This window comes from Sinohyriopsis cumingii, chromosome 4 (assembly GCF_028554795.1).
Source record: "Sinohyriopsis cumingii isolate HCF-2022 chromosome 4, ASM2855479v2, whole genome shotgun sequence".
Classification (NCBI taxonomy): Eukaryota; Metazoa; Mollusca; class Bivalvia; order Unionida; family Unionidae; genus Sinohyriopsis; species Sinohyriopsis cumingii.
The window spans coordinates 98,825,156-98,835,182 of record NC_142964.1 but is presented as its reverse complement, the minus strand read 5'-3'; positions in this window follow the sequence as shown (position 1 = coordinate 98,835,182).

Here is a 10,027-nt window from a genome sequence, read left to right as displayed (position 1 = left end):
ATGTTGTACCTAACCATGACTTTGTACATCATAACTTATCGATGACATCATGTTGTACCTAACCATGACTTTGTAGATCATAACTTATCGATGACATCATGTTGTACCTAACCATGACTTTGTACATCATAACTTATCGATGACATCATGTTGTACCTAACCATGACTTTGTACATCATAACTTATCGATGACATCATGTTGTACATAACCATGACTTTGAAGATCATAACTTATCGATGACATTATGTTGAACCTAGCCATGACTTTTTATATCATAACTTATCGATGACATCATGTTGTACCTAACCATGACTTTTTATATCATAACTTATCGATGACATCATGTTGTACCTAACCGTGACTTTGTACATCATATCTTATTGATAATATCATGTTGTATCTAACCATGGCTTTGTACATCATAACGTATCGATGATATCATGTTGTACCTAACCATGACTTTTTATATCATAACTTATCGATGACATCATGTTGTACCTAACCATGACTTTGTAGATCATAACTTATCGATGATATCATGTAGTACCTAACCATGACTTTGTACATCATAGCTTATCGATGATATCATGTTGTACCTATCCATGACATTGTCCTTCATAACTTATCGATGATATCATGTTGTACCTATCCATGACATTGTACTTCATAACTTATTGATGATATCATGTAGTACCTAACCATGACTTTGTACATCATAGCTTATCGATGATATCATGTTGTACCTATCCATGACATTGTACTTCATAACTTATTGATGATATCATGTAGTACCTAACCATGACTTTGTACATCATAGCTTATCGATGATATCATGTTGTACCTTATAATGACTTTGAACATCATACCTAACTGACGAAATTATGATGTGCCTTACCATTTATATATACATCCTAACTTACCGACAATATATTATTTTCAAACAGCAAAGTGATTTTAATTAAATAAAATTTTGTGCAGACATTTTGTCTGTTTGACGATAATGGTGGCAGAAGACATACATTTTCATAGGGTAATCTTCAGTTTTTGACGTCATTAAGTGATTTTGCTTCAGTTTCAGAAAATCACTTTTTGTTTTGATGTGTTGTTGTTGTTTTCCATTAATTTTGTATGAACATAAAAAACTTATAAGTCTTTGACGATCTGTCAACAGCAATAGATTTTCAATGGTAAGATATATCGATGATAATATAATTTCAGTGGTAATATATGTCAGCAGTAATAAAGTTTCAATGGATGATGATATATATATAATACAAATAATACTATCATACAGATTAAAGAATTTTTAATTCTTACTCTTCCGAGATTCGAAGCCAGGTCCGCGGGTAAACGGCACCCATCGCCTTGCCTGCACACACAAGCCCATATTCCCTTACGACTAAGCACACATCACCAAAAACATCATCTTACTCAATCAGTGTTATATGCACTCGTGTGTAGCAGACACAGTCGCATGACGACATAGTAATTAATTATCAGGTATCTACACAGTCTATTAATTCTGCCTACTATTATCAAGCAGTATTCAATGCACCAATAGCTTGACCAACTTTTTATAAATATAAGTAAAACAAGGAAGACACTATTATTAGTAGTAAATGGAATAATTTGTAAATTATCATGAAAACATGTTAGCCATTATTTTAAAATAATATTATTTGTTATTACTTGTAGTTTCCAACGACTTTATTAACATTTTCTGAATGTATTGATTATTAATTCCACATGTATATATACATTAATAGTTATTTCAGTCTTCTATAATAATAATAATAATAATAATAATAATGTCTAGAATAATTAATTTTACTTCTTAATCAAATTGCTGACATCGTATGTGCTACTAAAAAAGTTTCAATGAGACAATTGTTGGTAACATCAATAAACATGCCTTGTAGATTCCTGGTGATGCAAGAGGAGTTAACTCTGATATTTCGGTAATACAAAAAAAATTCTTTGTATGATCATCATGGCATATACTTGTCCTAATCTTGGGAACCTGATGCACCGGTATATGTTGCTCAAAGTATCAATCAAATTGAAAAAGGGATGCTATTTCCATTGCCCTTCTATAGGAATCCAGGGAGAACACTTTCCGTTGTGTCTGGTATCTATTTATAATTCTCTATAATCAATTATATATACCTTGATTTCTTTCATAGGAATCAGGAATGATTGTGTAGATACATAAGAATTAATTACTAGGTCGTCATGTGAGAGTGTCTGCTACGCACGAGTACATACAACGCCGACTGAGTAACATCAGTTCTGGTGAAGTGTGCCTAGTCGTTAGGGAATATAGGTTCGTATGTGCAGGCAAGGCGATGGGTGTCGTTTACCCGAGGTCCTTGGTTCGAATATCCGAAGAGTACGAATTAAAAATTCTCTAATCTGTATGACAGTATTATTTGTATTGAAATATATATTCTGCCTGCTATTATCAAGCATTATTCTATATGAATCCAGGAATATCACTTCGTTCGCTCTGATATATATATATTATGATAATAATAACAATAATAATAATAATAATAATGATAATGAAGATTTTTATAGCGCCTAATCTTTAGAAGCTCCAAGCGCTTTACAACATTAGACAACTCCTATAAGATAAAAAACATATAATGATATGATTACGAAAAACAAACACCATGAAATTATAAAATATTTTTTAAAAAAAAACATGCTGAGAATATTTAATGTAGGAAACATTATTAGGTCTTTAAGTTTGTTCTTGCAGTCGAAATAAGTGAGTTTTGAGAGCCCTCTTGAATGTGATCACTGTGTCTTTGTGTCTAAGTTCAGTGGGCAATTCATTCCACATTGCCGGGCCCTGGTATGCAAAAGAATGCTGTCCATATGACTTTGTTTTCATAGTGGGAATAATGAGTATACGATTGTCAGAAGAGGAGCGTAAGTATCTTGCTGGTGTGTACACATGGGTGAGGTTGGATAGGTATGTTGGACTAGAGTCCGACAGTGAAACGTAGTACAGAGAACAAATTTTGTGTTTGATTCTGGATCGAATGGATAGCCAGTGTAGGGTGCAGAACAGCGGGGAGGTGTGCTCTGATCGTAGTACTCTAAGTATGATCCGAGCAGCTGTGTTTTGAACTTTTTGAAGTTTCTGGAGCAGATATTGAGATAAACCAGACAGAACTGAGTTACAATAGTCCAGTCCTGAAAGTACTAATGAACACACAAGTGTTTTATTGGCATCAACTGAAAGAAATTTGCGAATTGAGCTGATGCGTCTCAGCTCAAGATATGCAGCATTGCATATGTTCATGACATGTTGGTGCAATGTGAGAGTACTGTCCAGAGTAACACCTAGGTTTCCTACTGATTGTGTGAATTTAATGTTGGTGTTGCTGATATTTATTGTTTGAGGTAAAGGAGATGAATGAGAAAGTCTTTGTGTTGTGATCAGAATGGTCTCAGTTTTATCATCATTCATCTGCAGCTTGTTACATGTCATCCATGATTTCACATCACAAATGCGCCTCTCTACACCTTGGATGGTAGCATCAACTTCAGTTGGGTGGCTAGATTTGTATATTTGGGTGTCATCAGCGTACAATTGGTGAGACACTGGATGATGATCTATGACACTTGAGAGCGACTAAGTGTACAGAATGAAGAGAACAGGTCCACGAACAGACCCCTGTGGAACACCACAACATAGGTCAACTGGGCTGGACTGTATTCCATTTGCAGATACAATTTGTGTCCTGTTGACCAAGTAGGACTTGAACCACAGTAAGGCTGTATCACGAATGCCAAATACGTGCTGGAGACGGAGAAGTAATATATCACGGTCTATTGTGTCAACTGCTGAAGAAAAATCAAGGAGGATGAGGACTGTAATCTTTCCGCTATCCAACGCAGAGAAAATGTCATTAACTACTTTTAGAAGAGTAGTTTCAGTACTGTGGCAAGGGCGATATGCAGATTGTACATTGCTAAAAAGACTGAATTTAGATGAGATACCAGCTGGGATAGAACGACCTTTTCTAAGATTTTTTATATGAATGGGAGATTAGAAACTGGGCGGTAGATCTTTAAATCGTTGTGGTCGAGTGTTGGTTTCTTCAACAGACGCTTTACAATGGCAGTTTTGAAAAATGATGGGAATTCTCCGGATGAGAGAGGGGTGTTAATAACATCAGTTAGTGATGGCAATACTGGATCTAAGCACTTAAGCAGCAGTGATCTTATAATTGGATCAAGTTCACATGACTTTGGTGCACTCTTCATCAGGATTGTACGTACGAAATCCATAGAGACAGGTTCAAATGCTGCTAATGGTTGCCGCTCAAATTCTGTATCCCAACCGTATGGTGACGACGAGTCAATTGAAATTGTGGTGTCAAGCTTATCTCTAATTGTTTGTACTTTGTCACGGAAGAAATTTGTAAACATGTCCGGAAGGTCGACTGGAGAGAAGGTAGATGGAAGTGGTGTAGATTTGTTCCTTGACATTAGCTTGTTAGTAATCTCAAAGAGCTCTTTACAGCTGGAACTTTCCATGATTTTAGTAGTATAGTGGGCTGATTTCGCTGCATGGACTATATTTGTGACATTCTTCTTAGCGGCTTCATAGATTTGCTTATCAATAGTGAGTCTGGTGGATAGCCAAAGCCTCTCAGCTTTACGGCGGTCTCTTTTAGCAGTGCGAAGCTGGTCCCTAACACTGCTATACCATGGAGAACACTTTTGAATTGATACTCTGCACTTGGTAGCTGGGGCATGTTTGTCAAGTAATGAACGCATGCAGTTATCGAGTTGTTCTACGGTAGGAGGTAAGCAAGTTGTTAGGTTAGCTTGGATATCGTGCATTAGTTTGGTTCTATTTATCATACGGAGGTTTCTCTTAGTAGCAGATAAAGGTGGAGGGTTAGGGACTGATACGTCAAGATGGCATATAATGCAGAGGTGATCTGATGCAAGGTCATGGGATACCAGGGAGGACCGCAGAATGTTATCATCAGGTCTATGAAGAATCCAGTCTAAAATGTGACCATGTTTATGGGTGGGTTGGTTAAATGACTGTTTGAGGTTGAAAACATTAATGGAATCTATGAGTTTTTATGTATTTGGGTTTCCGGTCAAAGTGAAAGTTGAAATCTCCAAGAATAATCAGGTTGCCACCTATCGAATTTCCATAGTCCAGGAGATTCGGAAACTGCTCCAAAAAGAGAGAGTCAGCCAGCTTGTTTTTTCTACTAGGAGGAGGGCGGTATAGGCAGAAAAAATGGACTGACCTTTGCTCTAGTGTGAGTGTGGTTTGGACTAGTTCAAACGATGTGTTATCGAAATTGAATGTTGTGGTGTGGTTAAGACGTTTTATCATTGGAATTCCTTGTGATGACAGCAATTCCACCTCCGCGAGAATTACGAAGGAACGACTTGATGGAGTAACCAGTGGGTGTTAGATCCACACACTTGGCTCATCGCCTGATGTTTTTAGCCTTGTTTTTGTCAGGAAAAAGACGTCAATATTCTGGTCGAAGATAAAATTAACTATTTCCGTGCGCTTTTCCGCTGGTCCTACTGAATGGACATTGAATAATGCAATACGCAGAGGTATGTCTTGGATAGTTGACACAAAGGTTGACGAATTAATAAAGACTAGAGTTAGGTTATCTAAATTAACGGTCGAATTTTTTTTAAATTGTTGAGCCGAAATAAGGGAGATAACTGGAATTCTTCTTCCTGTTCTATGCCGGCCAGCTTTGAAACAACGTTTCTTTTTTCGCTTCTGTTTACATTTAGGTAATGATGAATGTAGTCCCAGTTCGTTTAGTCTAGAGCACAATGTAGTGTGGAGAGCCAAGGAGTGATCATTTAAAGCAATTAATGAGGGTCCATCGTAGCATAAACGGGTTGACTGGCGAGTATCACGTGATGGCGGTTTGTTCCAAAACAGTGGATATATATATATATATATATATATATATATATATATATATATATATATATATATATATATATATATATATATATATATATTGTAATGGAGTCCAATGATATGACAATAGTAATAGATTTTCAATAGTATTATATAGTAATAGCTCTGTCAACAGTACTAGATATGTCGCTGTCCTCTGAGTTATGACATGAATTCTGATGTATTACATGAATTGACTAATTATGCAACATCAGAAATTCATTGAATTATTTAACTGTTTCAACAAAGGCAGGATAGGCGGAATACGTATTCTTGCCAATGACGCAGAAGTACATACATTTAGGAAACAAATAGAACAGTAACAAAGAACGCATACAATATATGGCTAATAATGATTACAATCGTAATACTTTGCCTAGCATATGTCCCTTGAATAGCACCATATAACGTATTAATAGGTATTGCTGGATAAAGTCATACAGAATAAACAGACATATGTTCCTTCGACCTAAAATATTGAATGTTTACATTACCATCTTAGCAATGGAAGGAATAATTCCCAAGAATGGGATTGGAGTCGGACCTGGTATACCAAGCGACCAGAAGTAGCTCTGTTTATAGACCGAGTACCTGAAATAAAATTGACAAGATGTTGTTCATGCGTGTCATACCCAGTACAAGTACTCTTCTCTTTAATTCGATCCTCAATTTTCAATTCTTTATCAATTTTTCAAACCATTACAATTTGTATCTGCATCCGGGTAGGACTTTGTGAAAAATTAACGAAGAAAGAGGTGTAAATACAGAATGTTCAACAAATACCATTGATTGAACCCCGTGAAGAAAATAAAAATAAAAATAGCATTAGCAGGTGAAATGAAAACCAAATACATATAACAAATGTGAAATCGGCATGATACCTCTCTCTCTCTCTCTCTCTCTCTCTCTCTCTATATATATATATATATATATATATATATATATATATATATATATATATATATATATATATATATATAGATAGATAGATAGATAGATAGATAGATAGATAGAGACAGATACAGAGACAGACAGACAGAGAAAGAGACATATACAGTCAGAGACAGAGAGGCAGTTTCAAAAATGGCACCTGGACCTGTATGTGATGTCAATTAGCAAAGAATAATAGTTATTATATGAAATATAAAAGAATACAATGTAAACACAGATTAAACTGTGTGCAAAAAAAGGGGAAATCTGGATCATACTAGAAACCAAAGGAATGAATAGGTGGATAAAAAGCAGTGCTGCATTTGTTACCTACATATTGAATTGTTGGATCCTGACAAAGAGAAAATTAAATCCCTGGTGAAAAATATTTTATATTCGCTAGATGTAAGGATAGGTCTTTTGATGGAATACTTAAACTGAACTTTCAAACACTATATTGGAAGATACAAGGACCGCGTAGAATTTATAATACCAGAAGTAATGACAATAATATAGAAGCAGGTTACGAAATATTCTGATATTATGTATAGCAGGTATTTTTAACATATAAAGATTGAAGAGCTATCCTCTCAAATCCATGTTGTTGATGTTGTTTTGGGGTTGTTGTTGTTTTTTTTTTTTAATTTGTTTTTTTTGACCGCGTAGAATTTATAATACCAGAAGTAATGACAATAATATAGAAGCAGGTTACGAAATATTCTGATATTATGTATAGCAGGTATTTTTAAAATATAAAGATTGAAGAGCTATCCTCTCAAATCCATGTTGTTGTTGTTTTGTTTTTTTTTTTTTTTTTTTTTTTTTTTGTCACTACATTTCTCTTCAGGAAAAGCACCTGGCATATTACTTCGCAATTATAGTGCAGTCATATTGATTTATGTGCACTGTATTGTCGTTGAAATACTCAAGGCTTTGACGAAAATAAGTTAGAGTCAGATATTTTTAGACTACTGCACAAGTTATGTCTTTGTGAAAAATAAATTATCAAAGCTTCAGCCATTACTCTGCCGGCCTACAAACATATTCAATCCCTTGCTTCAAGAATAAAAAAAATAAGACATTACACAAGCAGTTCAAATGAAAATGTAACTGTTCTGAATAAAATGCAAAAACTACATGGATTAAGCAGGAGCATAATTTCTTAAACTTGCCCCATAAAAAGAACATCTTTGACTGCACAGTGCATATATAATATTCGCTATCAGAAAATTTATCCAGGAGATTAGCTACATACTGGAAATCAAAACAATATAACCTCAAGACAAAGATCAGACTTTATAAGGGCAATTTAGAGTCTGTACTGTTGTTGTACGGCGTACTGTTAGAGGCATGTGAAGACCGACATGAGCTGAATAAATTCATTTCACAATAGCTGCCTCCGTAAAATCCGCAACATATATTGACCAACAAGATCTCCAATGTGAACCTACATAAAATGACGGGATGTAACAACATTTCCCTGGAGATCAAGATGCGCTGATCAAGATGCGCTGAAGATGCCCCAAGTTCGGATACCCGAGGTAGTCCTCAGATGGACACCAGCTGGTAAGCGCAAATGCAAACGGCCAAATATAACATGGCGAAGGACAGCGATGACCGAGCTGGAAGAAATGGGTCTTTCCAGGAGTGAGGCATAAGCCATTGCTCAAGACCGACCTAGATGGCGAAAGATAGTTGTAGCCTTATGTTCCAGACCGGACCATGAGGACTTACTAACTCACTGATAGGAAAAACTCTGTTAACAGGAGATTGTAAAATCCAGTAGGTGTAGACCAAGATTATTTTTTAAGCGTTTGTAGTTTCCAGGCATTCGATATCTTTGTGCCTGAAGAACATATTAATGCATGTAAAGGCTGCACCCCAACACAAAAACATATTAACATATATATGGATCATTTTCTTATGTACCTGTACGGAAACCAGTCTGGTTGTTCTAAATAACATGAATGACGAGAGACCGTATGGCCAGCTTCACATTTTATACAACAAATTACCGGATAGTTGTTTCTTCAATTTCAAACAACCTAAGGCACTTTTTTTATACAGTTCTTGTAGTGTTTCACATCCATAATGATTTGTCGGATCATTGTATGCTGTAGTTGTCAATAAAATCTACGAAAGACAGATCCAATATATCTCCATACAATCACTCAATTACAAGACCTATACCGAGGAAATATAGTTGCAATAATTGTGAACCAGGCTGCTTATGAAGTTGTCATTTGCTGATCCAGTGTTTCACTGACAATCTCAACTTAGATGTCCCAAAAAGAGATAAATAAATTAACACATTTGTATGAGTTAGAATGATACTTTCTACTTTTAAAGCATTTCGAAGAAATAAAATGGGAAAGATAAAACATATTTCTCATCTTAAATGGTTTAACAAAGACTGTTTTTTTACTACTAAGACATTAGGTCTGAAAATCGGGCAAACATTTACAGTTAGATCCCACAGATAGGCACCTCTACTAACGTTTCCATTTCAACAGGGGTGCTTGCTATGTAATGAAAAGAAAAGAAACAAACACTATATTTTTAGTTAAACTTATCTTAGAAAACATTTAACTGCTTCATAAAATGATATGAAACCAAACAATCGGCAGCTGAAAAAGATGGTACTGATTAAAAATATGTATTAAATACTGATTAAAAGTTTATTCCAATAAATATAAGGACTGTTTACTTATCTGTTTACCAAACATAAGAATAATCTTCAATTATATGCAAAAGAAGCCAGAAAACATGTCTACTTAAAGTTTAAATTTTAAACGTACCGGTAAAGAAGCTACAGACAGGATGAAAACATGACCGAATAACAATAATGTGGACAGTTGTCTTGTACCACATACATTCATTTAAGAAGGTAGTAGTGTATTCATCGATCTCCATGTTTAATTTTAAAACAATATTTTAAAGTCAGGAATTTTTTTCTTGAATGCTGGATTAGTTTCACCTTATCTGTAATTTATAAATCCGGAGACAAAATGTTTGAAATGTTTTACTGATGAATTACCTTTTTATATGATGTAAGTAAATTGCTCTCATAGATATTGCATAGAGATTTTTTGATAAAGACAATTTATTTAATGACTTCTAGAAGT